Source organism: Lactuca saligna, chromosome 9, assembly GCF_052625555.1.
Source record: "Lactuca saligna cultivar CGN05327 chromosome 9, ASM5262555v1, whole genome shotgun sequence".
NCBI lineage: Eukaryota > Viridiplantae > Streptophyta > Magnoliopsida > Asterales > Asteraceae > Lactuca > Lactuca saligna.
The window spans coordinates 71,237,622-71,259,986 of record NC_136425.1 but is presented as its reverse complement, the minus strand read 5'-3'; the positions used below and the strand labels follow the sequence as shown (position 1 = coordinate 71,259,986).

The 22,365-nt window shown below is 34.0% G+C and overlaps 1 long non-coding RNA gene across 1 annotated transcript; it reads right to left on the bottom strand.

Moving 5' to 3' along the window:
* Nucleotides 1-920: 920 nt before the first annotated feature.
* Nucleotides 921-2,743, bottom strand: LOC145014379 (uncharacterized). The gene is made up of 2 exons (XR_013665513.1): nucleotides 2,537-2,743; nucleotides 921-1,335 (listed from the first exon to the last, which is right to left on the bottom strand). It is a non-coding gene; the product is annotated as an uncharacterized LOC145014379 (long non-coding RNA).
* Between the last annotated feature and the right edge of the window lie 19,622 nt (nucleotides 2,744-22,365).

Here is a 22,365-nt window from a genome sequence, read left to right as displayed (position 1 = left end):
TTGATGTGTTTGTATTCATCTAAAACTCTCTTTTGTTTCGGTATTATATTTTATTTTCATTTTGTCGTATATGAATTGATGTAAAATATTAAAACTTATGGTTATGTGTTATTTTAATGTATTTGAATTTATCTATAAATTATATTTATATGTATATTTAATGTTTGAACTTTTAAAATCAAATTCATAATTTATATATGTATATATGTGTAGGAAAATAGAAAAAAAATGAAAAATATAGAATCCGGTTCACCCGGCGGTCGAACCGGTTAAACCGGAAACCGGTTCCCATACCGGTTCAACTAAAAAACCGATTTTTAAAAAATCGTGTGTAATGGTTTTTATATAATTTACCTTTTTAGGAAAAATATTATTGAAGATATTATGAAATTTTTTGAATCACATGCATGAGTTACAAAACAAACCATTAACATATTTCATCAGGACTGTTTGATGGAAATGTATTTCTCTTGCATAGGGTTTATTTTCTATTAATTTTTTTCGAGTTTAAAATTGTTTTGTCCTTAGTTTTTTACTAAATTAATTCATAACAGTTCACGTAATACTTTCTAAGAACAGGCTTGAGCAACGCATTAATGTTTTTATTTCCTTTTATTCACAAAAAATGTAATTCTTATGCTTTTAATAAGGTTATTTGCGAAAAAAAAAAGTTATCATAAAAAAGTTTATTTGGAAAACTTGGTAAACTAAAAATCGAATTTTGATTATATACATACTTATTTAAATTTGTTTCTAACATAAAAATCTTGACGAATATCTTGTATGCATGCAACTTGTTCGTAAATCGTAATACTATTTTTTTTTAATAAAATAAGGATTATACAAATCAAACATCAAAAGTTTAATTTTTTTTTTTTTTTTCATCTAATTGTCTGAACAACGTATATGGAGGCAGTATATGAGAAATCAATAAGCAATTGTGTTGTTTTATTGATGAAATAGATTACTAATGTGGATCAAAAACAGAAGTAACAAAAAAAAACGGTATGCGTATTAGTATTCGGCTAAAGTTAATTATGAGGCTCATGGATCATGACGATTGTTCCTTGGAGATTACAAAAGGGAATCTGTAATCTTGATTTGAGGTTACTATAAGGAAATGGGAGGATATTTGATAGCGTTCTTGAGGATTTTATTGAGGGCAGCATGGCCAAGATCAATACCACATATATCGGCCAATCTGATAAGGTATAAGAGTACATCTGATAGTTCCTCTCCCAGATGCTCTTTCTCTGATTCCTTCCAGCTTTCTAACCCTTTTTCGACCTCTCCCTTCCATTGAAATATCTCTGATAACTCTCCCACTTCACCCACCTGCATTCAAAACATTCTCCTTCATTTTTATTAATGTAACCAATGTAATCAATGAAGATAACACAAATACGAAGTGAAGTTGAGCAAAGCAAAATGGAATGTACTACAAAAGTATTTTATATCTTTATCATTAACTATTTTTATATTATTCGTTACAAAGTTACAATACGGCTTAAAAGTAATTTATACAAAAAGTATCATCATAAAAATTATGTCTAGACTTTTAAAAAGAGTCAAGATGATCATTAAGATATATTTATTATTCATTGATAATTTTATTACTAAGTATAACAAAAAACATACATAAGTAATAAAAAGAAAGTAAACGCTATTATTAACAAAAGCAAAATATATTACGGAATTAGCTTACCACAAAGCGAAAAAACAATTGTGAAACCAAAAGCACATATCATAACCTATAATTGTAATATTATTCAATCATATATGTTCAAATTAACAGATTAATTCTAAGTAATTTTCTTTATTTTTATTAATAAAGCAATATTATCTAATTATATTGTGTAAATATAATTTATGTCCAAATAACAAATCACATTAAAGGCCAAGAATTTTTAACAAGTCATATATTTGAATAATGTCATTTGTGTACGATTGTAACATATAAAATTAACAAATCAAAATAATCATATATGAATAGTGAATAACATGTGGTATTATTTATTCCCAGCAAAATCTACATGATGAATAAATTATATATAATTATTCAAGTATGTCTATTTCATTTTGATCGAGTAATCATATATTAATAAAACAACCTTAACATCTTAATTCTTTTAAAAATCTGGAATATATATATATATATATATATATTATCATCTTTATAAAAAATTATAGCCCAAAATAGATGTGACAACATTATAAAATTATTTAAGATATACAAATGATAAATTAGTTTTTTTTTTTTTTTTTTTTTTTTTTTTTTTTTTTTTTTTTTTTTTTTAAAGAAAAAAACATTAGAAAAAACAAACTATTGGAAAATGTTTATAAACAAAATATTTTTTGTTAAATAAATGTAAGCAGAAAGTTGATTGAGCAATACTAATAAGTCTTTAAAAGGTTAACAATAGATGATATGATACTTTTCCTATCTCTAGCCATGGCAAAATCTTCCATTTTCTTAAAGTTCTATAATTTCATCAATCAAATGCTCATAAGAGTACAAGAGAAACGGTGGAAGTACCATGGCAAGGAGTAAATTTCTGGGGGTGTGATATTTTTCCCAGTCTCTAGCCTTTGCAAAATCTTCTAGTTTCTTAGACAAATCCTTCAAACCTACGCCCATACCATCATTTTCTCCTTCTCTAATGGCAGCCATGCCTCTTTGTGTCTTCAAACAAGAGTATTCTCTAGCATTTATAACAAGAAAAAAATATATTTGGTTATTATTCATGATATCTAATTAATTAGGAAAAAGGTGATAGTAGTGGCGTTTGATTGGCTAACAAAAAATGCTTTATTAGTCTATGATTCCTAGCATCATTGTTAATAGCTTAATATTTTTATTGGTTAGAGAATAAAGTACTGGTGTATATAAGAATATGATACAATCATTGAATTGATTATATATATATATATATATATATATATATATATATATATATATATATATATATATATATATATATATATATATATATAATGTTAAATTACGTAAGGCGTGACGAAACGGCAAAATCAAGCCTCAAGCCAGGACGTTTTTAAGACGTACATTAAAAAAGATAAATCACATAATTATAGAATTATATCAAATATAACAAGTTTTTAGAAGTGTTATATCAATACTTAACATGAAAAAATTAACAAATTTTCAATTCTTTCATTCCCAATCTGAAAAAAAAAACCCTCGCTCCTTGGAAAAAACTTGTGTCATAACGCGTTAAGACGCGCATAGCCATGTTATTTGAGTACCACGCCTCACAAAGATGTTTTGCATCTTTTCGTAACGACTTCTTCACGCCTTGGTGCCGTCACGTTATTTAGAACTCTGTGTGTGTGTGTATATATATATATATATATATATATATATATATATATATATATATATATATATATATATAGAGAGAGAGAGAGAGAGAGAGATGCATAATCATGTTAGAACTAAACTAAACGAATGAGGTAATGTGTTTTTTTTTTTTTTTTTTTTTTTTTTTTTTTTTTTTTTTTTAATTTAAGGGGTTGTTTGGCAAAAAAGCTTATTGCTTATTAGCTTATAAGCTAATAAGTAAGTGTAAGGTAACTTATAAAATAATGATTTATTAGAGGTTTCCTACCGTAATAAATTATTTTTCGTCCAAATATTTTTTTAACGTATAATAGTATGGAACCCATTAATAAGCTAAGCATTATATATAATTTTGGCACCAAATTTCATATTTGCATTGGCCTTGACACATCTATATACTTACAAAATGAATTTTTTTTCTCTATGTCTATTCTCACATTTTTTTTTAAATATATGCTTATGAACAAAAAAAAATATGAATACAAATCAAAAATGCATTTTTTTATATATTTTTTTAAATATTAATTTCAAGATATATATATATATATATATATATATATATATATATATATATATATATATATATATATATATATATATATATATATATATATATATTATTTTTAGTGAACTAAAAAAAATTGTCTCAATATTTTTTGTCTTTTTTAATCCAGCAAAATATTATGGGAAACCCCCATAAAGACCCAATATATTTTCATCTAATTCTTAAAAAAACTATTATATTATTTTTTAATACATAAAAACCTTTATATTTTCTAAAAGTCTTATTAAAATCTTTTTTACCTTAGAAAAACTCAATTTGTTTTCATCTAAGCATTAAAAAAACCACTATATTATTTTTTTTAGTACATCAAATCCCTTAATTTTTGAAATTTTTTAATATAATTGATTGTAACCATCAAAACATTGAGAATTGATTATCTAGAATTTTTTGCTATTTAAGGTTTATTGAACTTAAAGCTTTAAATTAGACATTTTCAAAAATATAAGGGTTTTAACGTACAAAAAAAAAACATAATATAGTGGTTTTTTTTAAGGATTTGATGAAAATGTGTTTGGTTTTTCTAAGGTTTTCCCAAATATTATGTACATTTTAAAATTGATATATAAAAAAATATTTTCGGTGCATATTCATATTTTTTGTGCATATGCCCATTTTAAAAAATATAGCAAAAAAAAAACCAATGATTTTTTTTTTTTGCAATACTTTTAGATTAGCCAAAGGCAATGCACATATGAAATTTGGTGCCAAAATTGCATGTAGATAAAAGTTCACTAGTTCACTCTTTCAATTTTTTTCATCGTTGTAGGGCTGTAAACGAACCAAACGAACACGAACAAGGTCTTGTTCATGTTCGTTCGTTTAAGTTAGCCGAACAACAAACGAACATGAACGGATAAACGAACGAGATTTTCTTGTTCATGTTCGTTCGTTTAACAAATTACTTTGTTCATGTTCGTTCATTTATGTTCGTGAACATGCTAAACGAACATAAATGAACAAACATAAACGAACAAAGATAAAAAAGCACAATTGAACATATATGAACATAATCGAACTTATAATATAGCAATATAATAAAAAAATAATTGAATATAGATGAATATAAATAAACTTAAACGAACGAACATAAACGAACGTAAATGAACATCATAAACGAACGTTCACGAACATAAATGAACGAATGAGACAATTGTTCATGTTCGTTCATTTAACTAAACGAACGATAATTTTTGTTCATGTTCGTTCATTTATTAAATAAACGAACATAAACGAACTTCCCGCCGAACAGTACACGAACGGTTCGCCGAACGTTCAGTTCGTTTACAGCCCTAGCTGTAAGGTTTGTTATCCAAGTATTTTAATTATTACTTTTATGAAATAACAAAGTTGGTTTTGGATTACTTTGCTTCGCGACTAGGTGTGGGTCGTGATGAGTGGCAGCACATTTAATCACAACATGACCGTAAGTTGGTCATGGTGTATCACCACCACAACTCAGAACACAAGGTCTTTAGTTTTGGACCATATTTAAAGGAATGAGCGTCTAGGGTTTCCTCTATTGTCAATCTTCATCCTCTAGAAACCCTAGAGCTTGAAACCCTAGCCTCCTTCCATGAATTCTTGAGCTTTGATGCCATTTGAGTGAAACTGCAAGGAGAAACAAGGTGTGTTTGGTGCAAGGGAAGCTAGATCGAGATATCATCCACCTTCTTATCCTATCTTTTTGCTTTGTATGTTTTCAAGTTTGCATCTTTATAACACTATGATTCTAGATCTATCGTTTTAGTCACTTTAGTTTCTTTTTAGTATGATTTCCTTGGAGTTTGAAAAACTCTAAGTTTGTGGGATGTTTTGGATGGTTTTCAGGATGCAAAGTGGTGAAGAGAGTACATCCAGATGCTCTCTTTGAATCATGGAAGAAAACCTTAACCTTCTTGGTTTGTTTTGGATATATGGTTAGTGTTGGACTTGTTAAGGGCTTGCATGTTAGTTAAGTTAGGATTTTTATCCATTAGACACCTCCCAAGATGGTGTTTGGAAAGTTATATCCCTTGACTTAAAAGATTAAGAACTTAATATAAGTGTTTTTTTTACTAGGAGACGCGGTGCAAACAAGCCTTGGTTGCGGTGTAAAGCAAAGTCCGGGTCGTGACTATTTAGGATTATAGTGGTCGCGATGTGCCCATGATGTAAGACTATAGTTAGACTATAACATTTTTATGTTGTTGAATGACTATAGGTGGTCTATAGTATTTGTATGTTTTTGTCTATAGTTAGACTATAACATTTGTATGTTTATGAAAGACTATAGTTGGACTATAGCATTTATATGTTGATGTAAGACTATAGTTGGACTATAGCATCCATATGTTGATGTAAGACTATAGTTTGATTCTAACATTTGTATGTCGATGTAAGCCTATAGTTAGACTATAACATTTGTAAGTGTATGCATTGTATGTGTGGTGGAATATGTGGTATACTAGGAAACTCACAAAGCTTTGTGCTTACTCGTTAAGTTTAAATGTTTTTTAGGTTTTATGGTGAGAAAAGGAAAGATGGGTGTGATTATACACACATATATGTTTTGTTTTGAGGCTTCTTCTAAAATCTATGTTTAGTTTTAAGATTTTTTGAATCCAATGGATATATATGTTTCTTCTTATGAAAATGGTTTTTATGTTGATTAATTAAACTTCAAAAAAATGATTGAAAATTTGGAACGTCACAAGTTAGTATTAGAGACTCGGTTTGATGTATTTTAATAAATACAAGTGTGTGTCCAAAATCTAACTAAGGCTTGAGAAAAAAACTTTATAAAACCTTTTTAGAAAAGATTTTTAAAAAAGAAGGAAATATGTGATGCGTACACTCAGTCAGAGCTTGGGAAGGAATGTGATTTCCATTATACTGATAATTGTTTTGTATGTTAATTATGTGGTTGCCTGATAAGCATGCTAGAATATAGGCTAAGGATATGCTCAGGGTTTACATGCTACATCGGCTGCTTAGGAGAGATGCCTTGATGCCTTGTTTCCTTTTATATTGATCATAATGTGTTATTTGAATTTTATGTTAATATTGACGAGTTGTTAAGTAAATGCTTTAGGATTGTAAGTATTTAGAATTAGATAACCTTAGAATTCTTGATTTTGACTTATTGTATGTTCCTTGTTTGGTTGTTGCTTTAGGATAAGGTCAATTATTCGAATGTCTATCTCGTTCTTAACTATGTACAACTTTGCATTCATAAGGAGATTCGTCGATATTAACAAAAAGTTCATTTGTCATGGTAGGGTTGCGAAATCCTAGAGGGTCTTGGAAGATTATTAGTATGTACGTGTAGACATATATTTGTGTGATAGAACATCAGGTAGTGGCTATAAGTGGAAACTTAGAAAATTTAAGGCAATTCTTGGGACAAGTATGAATAGGTGTGGAAGGTAGTATGGACTCGTGCTACCAAAAGCATGAGATATGTACTTGGATCAAGAAGGATCACAAGCGTTATAAGGAGATGATATTTAGGGAAATAATGTGGGGGATAACACTATTTATATGTTGTAACCTTTTCTGGTTTGTGTCTATAGTATAGTAACTACGAGATGGGGTAAGAGCAGCTCTAGATCACACTTGAGTGATCCAAACTTGCATGATATGACTGTTGTTGAGGTCTCGCAAGCCATACTTGATGTGATACTAGGTATATTTTTGAAGATCAAGGAGGAGTTGATACTCATGTTTAATGAAAGGTATGTAGCCACTCAAACATTTAGAGAGGCTTGACAACATAGGACTAAGGGTGTAACCTTTCGTGACTTTTTCACATGTCAATCTCCTTTTCTCAAAGCGAAGAAGGATTTAATTGTCAACATGTGACGAATATCGGAGGTGGATGGTTCCTTTCACATAAGTTTTTTCCCCAATGAGGAAAATGTTAGGTTCATTGTAAACCTATTATGCCACGCGACGAAGGATTCATGGGGCTAGTGACTCAAGAGTATCTGGCACTCGAGTATGGCCTATGAGACCTTACTTAGGAGGAGTTTAAAACTCAGTTTAGGGAACGGTATGATCCCCATGTGGAGATTGAGCGAAAGACTCGAGAGTATCCGGTACTCAAGCAGACTATTAAGTGAGTGACGGAGATCATCAATAAGTTCATGAAGAGGGCATTGTTTTTCCCTAAGTTTGATGTGGAGGAGAAAAGGAAGATGTCTCATTACTCTGATATGTTGAAGACAAAGATCAGAGAGTTTTTTGCCTTCAAGTATTGGAGTTAGAGACCCAATAAATGAAGAGGAAGTAGGTATAGGTCCAGGCACCATTGGAAGAAGCTAGGAAGTTCAAAGTTGTTGATGACCGTTCCGGGGGACAGAGGGGATATGATCTTTATGGAAAGTGGGAAGAAGCTCGAGGGTGCATGTACATGTTTATGTCTATATGTTTCAAGTGTAGATGAGATGGTCATTACCGTCAAGACTGTAAGCAGGAGGTGAGGGTATACTTTCATTGCAATCAGATGGGCCACGTCTAGGCTGATTGTTCCAGTTTAGCAGAAAGGAAGCTGCAGGACCCCAACTCCAATGACTTTGAGTTAGATTGATGGACGCCAAGGGAGGCGGAGGACCCTAGGACCAAGGTCAGGGCATATCAGCTTATTGTCGAGGAGGTAAGAGCGGAACCCGATATGGTCACTGGTATGTATTCATTTTATGACTATGTCATTCTTTGATTATGTTCTTATTGTTATACATGTTTTTAGGTATATTTTCGGCTAAGTATGTGTTGGATTAGTGTCTAAGCCCGTAACCATATTTGGTAAGTACTTGACCCGACTATGCATGGTCATTTTGGGTTGCCTTCACCAAAGCAACTTAACTAGAGAAATAATAGAGAAAGAGGTTATTATGGTTTATTAATATATTATATGAATAATATATTAAAAGAGAAATCATATTCATTTAGTTAACATTGGTCAAGAATTAATTAAGAATTAATTTTGTGATCAAAACAAGTTAACTGAACTAGAGGGACTGAATTGTAATTATGTGATAGTTGCAAAGTAGCGCAATGGATGCCCTATATGATAGGGTGGAAAAATTCAAGGGGATAAGGCCTTAGAATTCGTCCATGATAAGGTTTCCAGGGTTATCCTTTGGGTTGCTTGGTGGGCAAGCAATCAGATAAGGATAAGGACTGAAACCCTAATTCCTACACCTATATAAAGACCCATTGGCATAAGAAATTCGGCCACTTGATACCTAGGGTTCCTAGAGCCGAATTACATATCTCCTCTCTCTCTCTCTCTCTTGCCTCTCCATTTGCTCTTGGTGTTTGTGAGCCATTAGAAGTACAACACTTGTAATACATGCTTTCAAAAACAAGAAGATTCAACATACAAGTTGTTATTACAACATACCAACAAGAGGTATGTATTCCATTCTTCTTTATGGTTTTTGAAATTACTAGGAGCATGCTAGGTTTCCTTATGTGTTCATAATGTTGTATGACTAATAGTGAAAACATAGATCTGTATCTAGGGTTGCATGCACATATATGATTGTTTGTATAAAACCCATCAGTGGTATCAGAGCTGTTTACTTTTTGTTTTCAATTAGCTTTATACAAATGTATGGATTTGACAAATTAGGGTTTATAGCCAATAAACCCTAGAGGCACGATTTTCTAATTTAGGGTTCATATCTTATGATTTCGAATTCTAGGGTTATCCAACCCTAGGGTTTCAAATTTTGCCTCCTTCCCCAAGATAAGACACCTAAATATTAGGGATTTGGATATTGTCATATCTTATGATTATCTCTTTAATAGTTTAATTTGGTAATTAAAGATTTTGAATTATCCCATCCCATATTTTCGAATTTTAGGGGATTTAAAAGATTAGGTTAAATTAATTGTTTAAATTAATAAGATAATCCTTCAAGATTTAATAATTCAAATTAATTGGTTAATTTCGGGATAATTATTAAATCAAAGTCTTAATATTTAAATTTTAAAATTATAAGATTTTAATTTTCGAAAAATTTTAAATTTAATTTAAACCCTAGTATTTTGAAATGTTTAAAATACACCCTATACTATTATAATATTACAAGATTAATATGTATATATGTATAACTTAAAATGCTAGTCTTACCGTTAGTAGGCCTCATTCACGAAGTCGATCTATAAGGGGGGTATAAGGCCATGGCCTATAAAATGACCGTTTAATTGGTGTCCACTCTCACCCACCGCTTCCTTGATTGGTGGAGGGTCGTTAGCCGAACGGGTAGGATAGGACAAAACCTTCCTCCTTAAAAGTATAATGGGTTATAAAAGTAACTAAATGTTTTTCCAACAATTCCCAATCTTAGTTACTTTAGGAAAAAGTCAATTGATGCAAATCCATGAAATTACACTTTGCACCCTTGCTAAGACGTTAGTGGAGCGTGTGTGGTTAACCGGAACACTAATTGGGCTCTAAGCAAAGGTGAAAAATGGTGACTCATTGTTTTTCATAGTTCGATGGAGCGTGTGTTGCTAACCGGCACATCGAATAGATGACTGTAACAATGAGGGCACCATGTATATTTGCATGGTTATTCACACCCGCTTTGTGATCTTAGGCATCCAAGTCACAAACTAGAGGGGCATATCGAGATTTAAACATGCCATTAGAAAAGTTCAATGAATCTCAAAAGGAATCTAGGAGTTTTCAATACATTTAAAACTTAATTATTTTCATTTTTCATGGTGGAGAATTAGTGAATCGTCATTCACTTACCTTCAACTTATTTGCATGTTAGATTACAGCATCCCTCTTCTAATTTGTAAATAATGTTGTTGGATACTAGCCCTAATTTCTCATTTGGGTGTTTAATTAAAGATTCATTTCGAAACAAACTTTGTCCTTTTCTATTTCAGATGTCGAACCTCAACAACAATGCTTCCGGCTCATTCTCACTCATGAATTTGTGTGGGAGAGTGATCTTTGACGGGTCCAATCTCAATGATTGGATCAGTAACATCCGAATGGTCACTCGCTACGAGGACAAAGAGTATGTCCTTGATGTGAAGCTAAAGGAAATCAACCTCAACACTGCCACTGCTAAAGAAATCGCTGCCTTTGAGGCCCATGAGCGTGATGCCACAAAAGTCCATTGCTTCATGTTAGCGACCATGACTGTAGAACTCCAAAAGTCTTATGAGGACATGTATCCCTATGAAATGCATCAAGAGTTGCTCGACCGGTACCACCAAAGTCCGAGGCAAGAAATGTATGAGATCATCACTTCGATGATCACTGCCAAAATGGGTAATGGAGAGTCCCTTACCGCTCATCTGCAAAAGATGCAGAGATATGTTAATCGCCTGCTGAAGTTAAATGTTAACTTCGATGAAGAGTTGGCAATTGACATCATCCTTCACTCCTTCCCTCCCTGCTACAACCAGTTCCGCATGACCTACCACATGAACAAGGAAGAGGTCACCTTGAGCAAGCTTCAAGGCTTGCTAAGGACTGCTGAGAGCAATCTCAAGGATAAGTATGTTGCACCAACTCCTACTCTCGCCGCTGCCCCTGTCTTGGCAATACGGCAAGGGAAGGGTAAGAAGAGGAAGGCTCCCTCAAAGGGCCACCATAAGGAAAAGTCCCAAGATGACACCTCTTCTAGTGGAACCAAAGTTGGTTCTGCTAAACCCAACTCAAAACCTAAGGAGGTAGAGTGCCATCACTGCCACAAGATAGGGCATTGGAAGAGAAGTTGCCCAGAATATCTGCAAGCTATCAAGGAAGGCAAGATCAATCCATCATTCACAGGTATTTACACTATTAAATCTAATGATTCATCGCATGCTATTTCTTGGGTTCTTGATACAGGATAGGGTTTTCACATATGTTATGATCTGCAGGGACTAAGAAGAAATAGTGATGTGAAGCATGGGAGGATAAATCTAATCATGGGAAAAAGAAGATCATCGCATGTCACCAAGATTGGAGTTCATTCCTTAGTGCTTAGTAATGGATTAGGATTAGATTTAGACAATTGTTGCTATTCACTAGATATGGCAAGAAACATCATTTCATTTCATGGTTTATATAGACAAGGTTTTAGATATTCATTTGATAATGAAAAGGGTTCTATTTATGCTTATCTTAATAGTGTTTTATATTTTGAAGCGTTGCCGTGTAACGGAATATATGAGACTGTGATGGTTGTAGATAACTTAGGAGATGATATGTTATGTGTCGATTCTTCCAATAGTATGGATAAGGCATGCTTGTGGCATTGTCGTCTTGGACATGTCAACAAGAAATGCATAGCCCAACTCCAAAAGGCTGGAGTGTTGGAGTCATTCGACCTTAGGGACGATGACATGTGCGAGTCTTGTTTACTTGGAAAGATGACCAAGTCACCCTTCACTGGCACTTGTGAGAGGGGTGAGGGTTTATTGGATCTCATACATAACGATGTGTGTGGGCCCTTTAGATCCACCACAATAGATGCAAACCGCTTCTATGTGACTTTCACCGACGATTATAGCAGATATGGGTATATCTACTTAATCAAGCACAAGTCAGAAACCTTTGAAAAGTTCAAAGAGTTTAAACAAGAAGTGGAGAATCAGTTGGGCAGGAAAATCAAGATGCTTCAATCCGATCGAGGTGGAGAGTACCTAAGTCTTGAATTACATAACTACCTCAAGGAATGCAGAATAGTTTCGCAATTGACGCCACCTAGGACACCGCAGTTGAATGGTGTGGCTGAGAGGCGTAATCGAACCTTGCTAGACATGATTCGTTCCATCATGAGTCATGCTTCACTACCTCTCTCATTCTGGGGGTATGCCTTAGAGACTGCCGCCCATATCCTTAACTTAGTTCCTACGAAAAAGGTTGCCAAAACACCTCACGAGATGTAGACAGGGAAGGATCCCTCCTTAGCATATATCAAGGTTTGGGGTTGCGAGGCTTTCGTAAGACGAGAGACTCATGACAAGCTCGAACCTCGTAGTGAGCGATGTATTTTCATTGGCTACTCGCAAAAGTCCTTTGGATATATCTTCTAAAGACCAAGTGAAAATATTTTCTTCGTTGCGAGGAGAGGGGTTTTCCGAGAGCGAGAACTCATAAGCCAATGGGAGGTAAATCGATCTTGAAGAGATTTAAGAGTCGAACGATGAAGGAACCTATAACGCTGGCGTTCAACCCGAGGAGGAAACTCCGATTGAGCCAATTGACGAAGTATTACCTCTTAGACATTCCAGTAGAGTTAGTATTCCACCCGTGTTGTATGGTTTTCATATAACAACCGAGGGCGATACGTATATTAGTGACAATACACTAATAAGTTTGGACGGACCTAACAGCTACAAGGAGGCCATGGCAGGCCCGGGGTCTGCGAAGTGGAAAGAGGCAATGGACAGCGAGATTCAGTCCATGTATGATAACCATGTTTGGAGCTTGGTTGATCATGTACCAGGTCGTAAGACGGTCGGTGTAAATGGATCTTCAAGAAGAAGACCGCCATGGATGAGAATGTGCACACTTATAAGATGCGATTGGTTGCGAAGGGCTTTACTCAAACTCTCGGAGTTGACTATGATGATACCTTCTCACCAGTTGTGAAGATAAAGTCTATTAGAGTGATGTTGGCCATTGTTGCATTTCATAATTATGAAATATGGCAAATGGATGTCAAAACCGCTTTCCTAAATGGGAAGTTGGATGGGGATTTTTACACGGGTCAGCCAGAGGGTTTTGTCAATGTGAAGCATCCTAATATAGTGTGTAAGCTTGAAAAGTCCATTTATGGACTTAAACAAGCGTCTTGCAGATGAAATCTTTGTTCCGATGAGAAAGTCAAAGAGTTTGGTTTTCTGCGAAGTGAGGATGAATCATGTGTATATGTAAAGGCCAGTGGGAGTATAGTAAGCTTCCTCGTATTGTATATCGATGACATATTACTCATAGGAAATGACGTGCTGATGCTGCAAGAAGTATAGTCCTGAATTGGGAAGTGCTTCGCTATGAAGAACCTCGGAGAGGCTGCCTATATTTTGGGAATAAGGATAGTAAGAAACAGGAGTAAAAGAATAATAGGACTTAGTCAGAATACTTTCTTGGAAAAGGAACTAAAACATTTTAGTATGGAGAATTCCAAGAAAGGGGAGTTACCAATACAAAGTAATGTCAAGTTGAGTAAGACTCAAAGTCCGAGTACCGAAGTCGAGATAGCAGAGATGACCAAGTACCCTACGCTTCCGCAGTTGGCTCGATCATGTATGCTATGACTTGTACTCGCCCTGATGTGGCTGTTGCTTTGAGCATGGTCAAAAGATATCAAGGGAACCTTGGCAAAGCACATTGGACCGCAGTCAAGAATATTCTTAAGTACCTTCGAAGGACCAAGGAATGGTTTCTAATCCTCGGTGGGAGTGATGACTTAAAGGTGTGAGGGTACAGTGACGACAGTTTTCAAACCGACAGGGACAACTATCGTTCGCATTCGGGTTGGGTCTTTATACTTAATGGAGGAGCAGTGACTTGGAAAAGTTCCAAGAAAGATACCGTAGCTGATTTAACGTGCGAATCAAAGTACATTGCAGCGAGCGAAGCATCAAAAGAGGCTATATGGCTGAAGAATTTCATTGGAGACCTTAGAGTTGTGCCAGCCATACAGGAACCCATGGAAATTTTCTGTGATAATGAAGGAGCAGTTGCCTTGACCAAGGAACCGAGGGATCATGGTAGATCTCGATATATCGACATAAAATATCACTTTACTCGACATCGGGTAGAAGAAGGACTACTCGTAGTGAAGATGGTATCGTCAGAGGATAACCGAGCAGATCTACTTACGAAAGGACTGAGTAGGGTTAAGCACTTGCAGCACACTAGGAGCATTGGGCTGAAGGACGATATTAGTTTAGATTAGATAGTTTGGAAACGTTTAATAGATAAATGTAATTGACATTCGATGATTAAATAAATGAGTATTATTTATTAGTAAAGTTACTGTCTTATGTTATTTATTTACCTATTGTTTCATTTTGCATGTTTTGACTTCCTGAATAATAGATTATTCAAACGGTCCATAGTCTTTCATATGTTGGAAGTAGGTATGATTGAAGACCGTCGTGAATTGTCGTGTAGATTGTCTAAAGTGTATCAGACATAGCAAAGGTTTGCTATAACGTTCATGAGTGATTATGAACATGTTTTGAGCATTGGAATAAACCCACACTTGCTAGAATCACTTCATGAAATTTATCACGAGTGATCAAAACACGATAATATCATATGGTCTTAAAACCTAGATATATGGTTTACTATTTGCTAATTGGTTATGCAATGATAACGTGAAAACACATCAGTAACTTGATGTTATAAAACGCATTGTTGTGTATGATTTAATTACTGAATATTAAATGTATATAAGTCGAAGTTTATCTGTTCCTTTCATCCTAAGAGGGTAAAAAGCTATATCAGGGCCCCTCGATGATTTTGTTTGACTTATGTGTCGGGCCCGGTCAGGACTGAATTGATGTGTTCAATTAATTTCTATATCAAACGAATCTGAGATCGAGAAACAAATTGTTGGGCAATAAGTATGACTATGTTCCATGTGATTGTCCATACGATATTTAGAACAGAGGATCATGCGATCCCTTATCTAAAGGACAGGTTACTGATAAGATCAAAGTTCGGCAGCATCTTTGAGAGCTACGATTGCTAATCGAATTCTACTTTCATTTATGGTTACTAGACTTATTCAAGTGGAAGACTGTTGGATTAGTGTCTAATCTCGTAACCATATTTGGTAAGTACTTGACCCGGTTGTGCATGGTCCTTTTGGGTTACCTTCACCAAAGCAACTTGACTAGAGAAATAATAGAGAAAGAGGTTATTATGGTTTATTAATATATTATATGAATAATATATTAAAAGAAAAATCATATTCATTTAGTTAACATTGATCAAGAATTAATTAAGAACTAATTTTGTGATCAAAACAAGTTAACTGAACTAGGGGGACTGAACTATAATTATGTGATAGTTGCAAAGTATGGTAATGGATGCCCTATATGATAGGATGGAAGAATTCAAGGGGATAAGGCCTTATAATTCTTCCATGATAAGGTTTGTAGGGTTATCCTTTGGGCTGCTTGGTGGGCAAGCAATCAAATAAGGATAAGGACTGAAACCCTAATTCCTACACCTATATAAAGACCCCTTGGCATAAGAAGTTCGACCACTTGATACCTAGGGTTCCTAGAGCCGAATTTCATATATCCTCTCTCTCTCTCTCTCTCTCTCTCTCTCTCTCTTTCTCTTGCCTCTCCATTTTCTCTTGGTGTTTGTGAGCCATTAGAGGTACTACACGTGTGGTAATTTCTTTCAAAGACAAGAAGATTCAAGATACAAGTTGTTATTACAACATAACAACAAGAGGTATGTATTCCGTTCTTCTTTATGATTTTTGAAATTACTAGGAGCATGTTAGGTTTCCTTATGTATTCATAATGTTGTATGAATAATAGTGAAAACATAGATTCATATCTAGGGTTGCATGCACACATATGATTGTTTGTATAAAACCCATCATTATGTACCTATTATAGTTTTATTTGACTTAGGTCGAGTCTTTCGTCCGGGTCAATTATTTTTATATAGGGTTTTGATGTCGCTCGCTCAGGGAGCATTGGATCACCCTATAGTGGTTAATGTGGCTGACGATAGGACAATTTCTGTATCGGGAGTCTATAAGGATTGTATATTGGAGATTTTTAGGGGAGTTTGCCGATAGACCTAATCCATATTTATATGGGTGATATCAGTATGGTGGTTGGTATATATTGGTTTAGCCGGTTTAGGGCTTCGATTGATTGTGGACGAAAGCAGATGATAGTTCGAACCCTAGGTGGGGGAGAACTGACTATCAAGCGTGAGGGTACGAGGAGCAACTTAACTTTCTAATCGGTTGCAAGGTCCAGATCGTATTTGCAGCACTGGTGTGTATGATTTCTGGTATACATGGTTGATATGCGGGTGGTGAAGAAAAAGATTATAGTTGAGGTACCTATAGTTAGGGATTTTTCCTATGTGTTCCCCGAGGATTTTTCGAGTATTCGTCTCAAGTGTTAGGTCGAGTTTAGGATAGACCTTGTTCTAAGTGCAGCTCCGATAACCAAGGCATTATAGAGACTAGCATCCCTGAGATGCAGGAGTTATCCATGCAACATCAGTAGTTGTTAGACAAACGGTTTATAAAAGATCTATATGCTAGAAAATTAATATGAAATGATATTTTCTAATAATATATGATCATATAGGGTTATATCTTAAGCAAGTCGACACTTTTTAGTTATTTATTAGAATTTGATTGCTAATAACTATTATTAACTATTACATTTAACTAGAAATTAATATCTCATGAAAACAATATTTTCTAATTGAGTAATTAATTAATGACTCATAAGGTATGATTTATATGTTGTGTACATTTATTTTGGACCTATTGAAGTTTATATAAATATCATATGTACATGGAAGGAAATGACGTAGAGTGAAAATCACTTTACCTTCCCTTTCTCCTCATTATTGGTCGAGAGCCCCCATGGGGGCGTGATGTTGGTTGTTGTCCAACCTCTTACACTCTCATGCATCCTAGTTGTGATATTTATGCATTAAATGAAAATATGGCTCTTGGTAGATGTGTGTAAGTATATAAAGAGAAGAAAGGCTTCCAAGTGTGGATCTTTTTGTTATCTTTTTTTCTTGAAGCCAAAACATCTCTATCTTTATCTCTCACCCTCTTCTTGCTTTCTTTTGAAGAACTAGTAAGGAAGTTAGTATCTCATAAGTACTTCTCCTTAAGACCAAGTTAATTTTAGTTCTTAAAGGCTTAAGAACGATAAGTAAAAGAGAAGAATATCATCTTTGGTAACTATCACTTCCTAGGTGGATACATATAGAAGAGCTCTAGTTTTGGTCTCTTTCCATCTTTGACAACTTCCAAGTATCCCCTTGAGGACCCAACTTTAACAAATGTTGTTATATTTTTCATTTTATGGTTGTTATCTTTTCTTTGTTTGCAAGATGATCCTTTAGTATAAATTATTTATGTTGTCCAAACTTAAAATGCTTACGATGCTATTCTTGAGTTCTTAAAACTAATTTTTAAATAAAACCCAATAATTTGTATCATAGTCATCTTTGCAAGCTTGGTTAGATTTTTAGATTATTTAAATAATTTTGGTTTTTGGAAAATATGGATAACTTGCTTTTGTTAAAAATAAGTTCATACATATTTTCTATGACAACTTTATAATTGTTATATTTGTTATTTTATGTGATCAAAAGTTTTTATGCAATTTTAGTCATAAAAGTTGTCTTAGAAAAACAAAGTTTGTTTTAATGTGTTAATGTATATTAGAGTGCATAATAAGTCATGAACCATTTTTGATGTTGTGTTGATTTGTTAACTTAATTGTGATATTGTTAGAGACATCGTTATTTATAGACTAGGGATCATACCTAAAACTCTAATGGGTCTAACTTATCAGTCCATAGACCCATGAAAAGTGTCAACTAATCACAATTTGTCATATAGCTGCTTCTAGAACCTTCAACCATGAGAGACACTGCATTGGCGCCCTCTAGGCAGATGATAATGGATTATGTGTTACTATTGGCACATTAAGTGCCATAATGACGCATCAGGTGCCATTGAGTGGCACACCTTGTCACTTGGTGACATATCCTGTGCATACACTTTTTTCCGATTCTACTGTTAGATACTCCATTTCAAAGAGTGTATTCATATTTGAGGAGTATGAGCATATCCAAGAGTGTATCATGTCCAAGAATGTCATCATATTAAAGAGTGCCATCATACTAATCATATTAAGAAATTTTAATCGATATTTTATCCATATAGAAGTTACATATAAGAGTTTGAAAGAAAGAAAAAAAATCATCTTATTATATAATCGTTTAATAGCTTGACAAACATAAAACTCCACATCAACATTTTTTAACTTTTTAGATTGTGAGATTCAATCTGAAAAGCTATGGACTATATACATGAATTCATTCCCAATTCTTGGGATTTTTAGAGTTATCGATCCAATCATCTTTCTTTCATTTCAATTGCTTTTTATCTTTGGAATTCAAAGAAATTTTCCTTTTTATTTTTGGAATTAAATATAATGAAAAGTCACTTATTGCCTTCAAAGCTTATTCTGCCACTTTTTTAGATTATCATGAGGAATCATGATGCAAATTATTTATAACCAAATATTCTCTATATCGTTGGCTTTACCTCCATCTATCAAACCTTTCTCCTTCCCTCCACTAAAACCTAACATAATTTTTGCATCTTCATTTTCCCGATGATGAGTCTTGTCGTTTGTCTTTTCATTTGACTGACATTTTGGTTACAAAATAATAATTATATTTATTAATTCTTAAGAGAACTCATCAAAACTTGGAAATTTATAAATTAAGAATAATAAGTATGGACGTTATCTTATAACATAAAAAAAAATTTTTGGATAAAATTGTACAAATAGTGTTTATGGTATGTTGAAAATTGTTATTTTGGTCTAAAAAGGTTTAGAATAATATTAGAGATTCAAAATTTCTATTTTATTACAAGTTTTAATTAAGACTAATAAGTATGAACATAATCTTATAACATAAAAAAATAGATAAAATTGCACAAATGGTCCCTATGGTATGTCGAAAATTATCACTTTAATCCAAAAATATTTGGACTAGTACTAGAAGTCAAATTTATTTTGATTTCTTTTAAATACCGTTTTTGCCATTCTATTTTATTTTTCAACTTTTTTATTACAAAACTCAAAAAAGAAAAAGAAAATAATCACATCTATCTCTCTATCTCTCTCTCTCTCTCCCTCTCTCTCTCTCTCTCCCTCTCTCTCTCTCTCTCTGAGTTCAAAACATTTTATGAGCAATACTTACTGTCATCATTATCCGTCAGCACCACCACTTGTCGGCCACCAGACTCTGCCACCATCACCTGCGGGAATATTAGAACGCAACTAGCATCACCGTCGGCCACCAGTCTCAAGAACTACCACCAATATTTGATGAATTCAAATATAAAATTTTCAAATCTAAAGAACAAAACATTCTGATTTTTCTAATATGCAAACTCAAACTCAAGAACAACTATATTTGTAAACCCACAACAACAACCATATTTTTAACATCAATACATTACAAGATTTGTAAATCGCAAGAACAACCCAATTTGTAAAAGCACAAAAATTATTTACTGAAAATCGTTCAAACTCTAGCCAAACCAGAACCTCCATATCTATCTATTTGAAGTTCGATTTCGGATCTAGAAAGACGAAGAAAGGCGGTTTGAGATTCGATAACGAACATATCTTTAGCTCTAGCAATGGCCACTTTTTCTGAGCTCTTCGACGGTGCTGCCTTCGGCGGTGCTGAAAACCTTTGGACCTCTGGTGCTATCCAAACATTGTTTTTTACCAAAGTGGAAATTTTCAACATATCACAGGGACCATTTGTGTAGTTTTATCAAAAAAATGTTAAATCACTCATGGTGTTAACATCATTGTACAAAATGGTCAGCATTTATAAAATCAAATAATTTCCGAGTTATCATTTTTTCTAAATTTCTTTTTATTAATAACTATAAAACTAAATATATTTTTATAAAATATAATATAAATAAAACATACTATTTCAATAAACCGTAATATTTAAATTAAAAAAAAAAAGACATTACAAGAGGGAAAAAATACATAGTTTTGTTTTCTTCTAAATTGTAACATTGAAAATTTTCAAAACAATATTTTCATTTAAAATCACATAATTCTCATAGCACATTTCACAAAAAATCTCATTTATTTAATTTACAATTCGCAACTCCATAATTGTTTGATTAAAATCCATGATCCTCAAAAACATAACTCTTTCACTAGTGTGTACAATCAAACCGGTGCCTTCCCGCAATCCTGAGAAAAACCTGAAACACATAACACATAACACGGTAAACATGCAGCTTAGTGTGTTCCCCAAAATACCACATACAACACATTAGCCACTTGAGGCTATAACTCTGTAAGACCCTCCGGTCTATGTGTCTCAGTGGGACCGTCTAGTCCCACGGCTTGTTAGAACCTCTGGTCTGGTCTCACAGCTCGTTCGACCTTCTGGTCTGGTCTTAGTGAGGACCCTCTAGTCTAACAGTTCGTTGGACCCTCTGGTCCGGTCTCAGCGAGGACCCTCCAGTCTCACATGTAACGCCCGTGTTTATGGTCTAAAAGCATTAATAACGTTGTAATAGTCTAGGTCAACCTTTATAATTCATTTTGAAGTAATAAAGAGGAATTATGTGAATATCATGTGAATTATATGCTTATTTGCTTAATTATTACGATTTAATTAATTAATAATGAAAATAAGTATTGAAAATAAATATTAGAAAAAGCCCATATCTTGTAAGAAAGTTTTAGTGACCGAAACAAGGATTCCGGATAAAGAACGCCGAAATCCGAGTTATAACGAAGAAGTTATGACCTGTCGAAGTTTCGCGACGGAACCGGCATTACACCGGGAAGCGTAAAAAGTGAATTTACGACAAAGTGTTTTTTAGTTTTAACAATCTAAACAAAAGTCATAGTATTCATTAAGCCAAGAATTTTGATAAAAAGAACGTCCAAATCTGACTTCGTATGAGGAAGTTGTGATTTTTCTAAGTTCTAGCGGAGCAGTAGATAGCTAAAAACTTGAATTTAAAATCGAGCGATATTTAGCCGACACAATCTAAACGAGAATCGAAGGTCTCGTTAATAGTAGTACAACGATAAAAAGACTGACGAAAACGGACGTCAGATAAAGAAGTTATGAATTTTTAACAGATTTTCCTGTCCCGGTCTGTTAAAAATAATAATATTAAAATTAAATTCAAAATTAGCCGACGAAGTCTAAACGAAAGCGTGCACATAAAGAACGTCAAAAACGGAGCTTGTATGCGAAAGTTATGAATTTTAGAAGTTTTGGGTGCAATTTTCGAAAAATTCGCATGGATAGGAGCCGGCCACGTCACCCTCGTCTCGTGTCCGAAGCTGCTGCGTCACCGAGTTGTGGCCAAGTCCGGATCCGACGCGTGTCACATTCTCCTCGGACCGAAGTCTTGGCCAATCAGAGGCTGCCTCGTACTCTTCACGTGTCCGAATCTCGCAGAGGCCATGTCTGAGCCTGGTGACCTTCGCATCTTCCGACACGCCTCCTATACCTCGCCTCCGTGTCTTGCCTCGCACCAACCACCTGTCCCTCTCACATCCGAGCCACGTCTCCCCTCCGTGTCCGAGCCTCGTAGCTGCTACATGGAGCTTCCTTAGCCATTCAAACTTCGGTCTCGCACCCTATAAATAGGGGGCTGCGAGATCTCCCGACTAGAATTAGAAAAAATGTCAG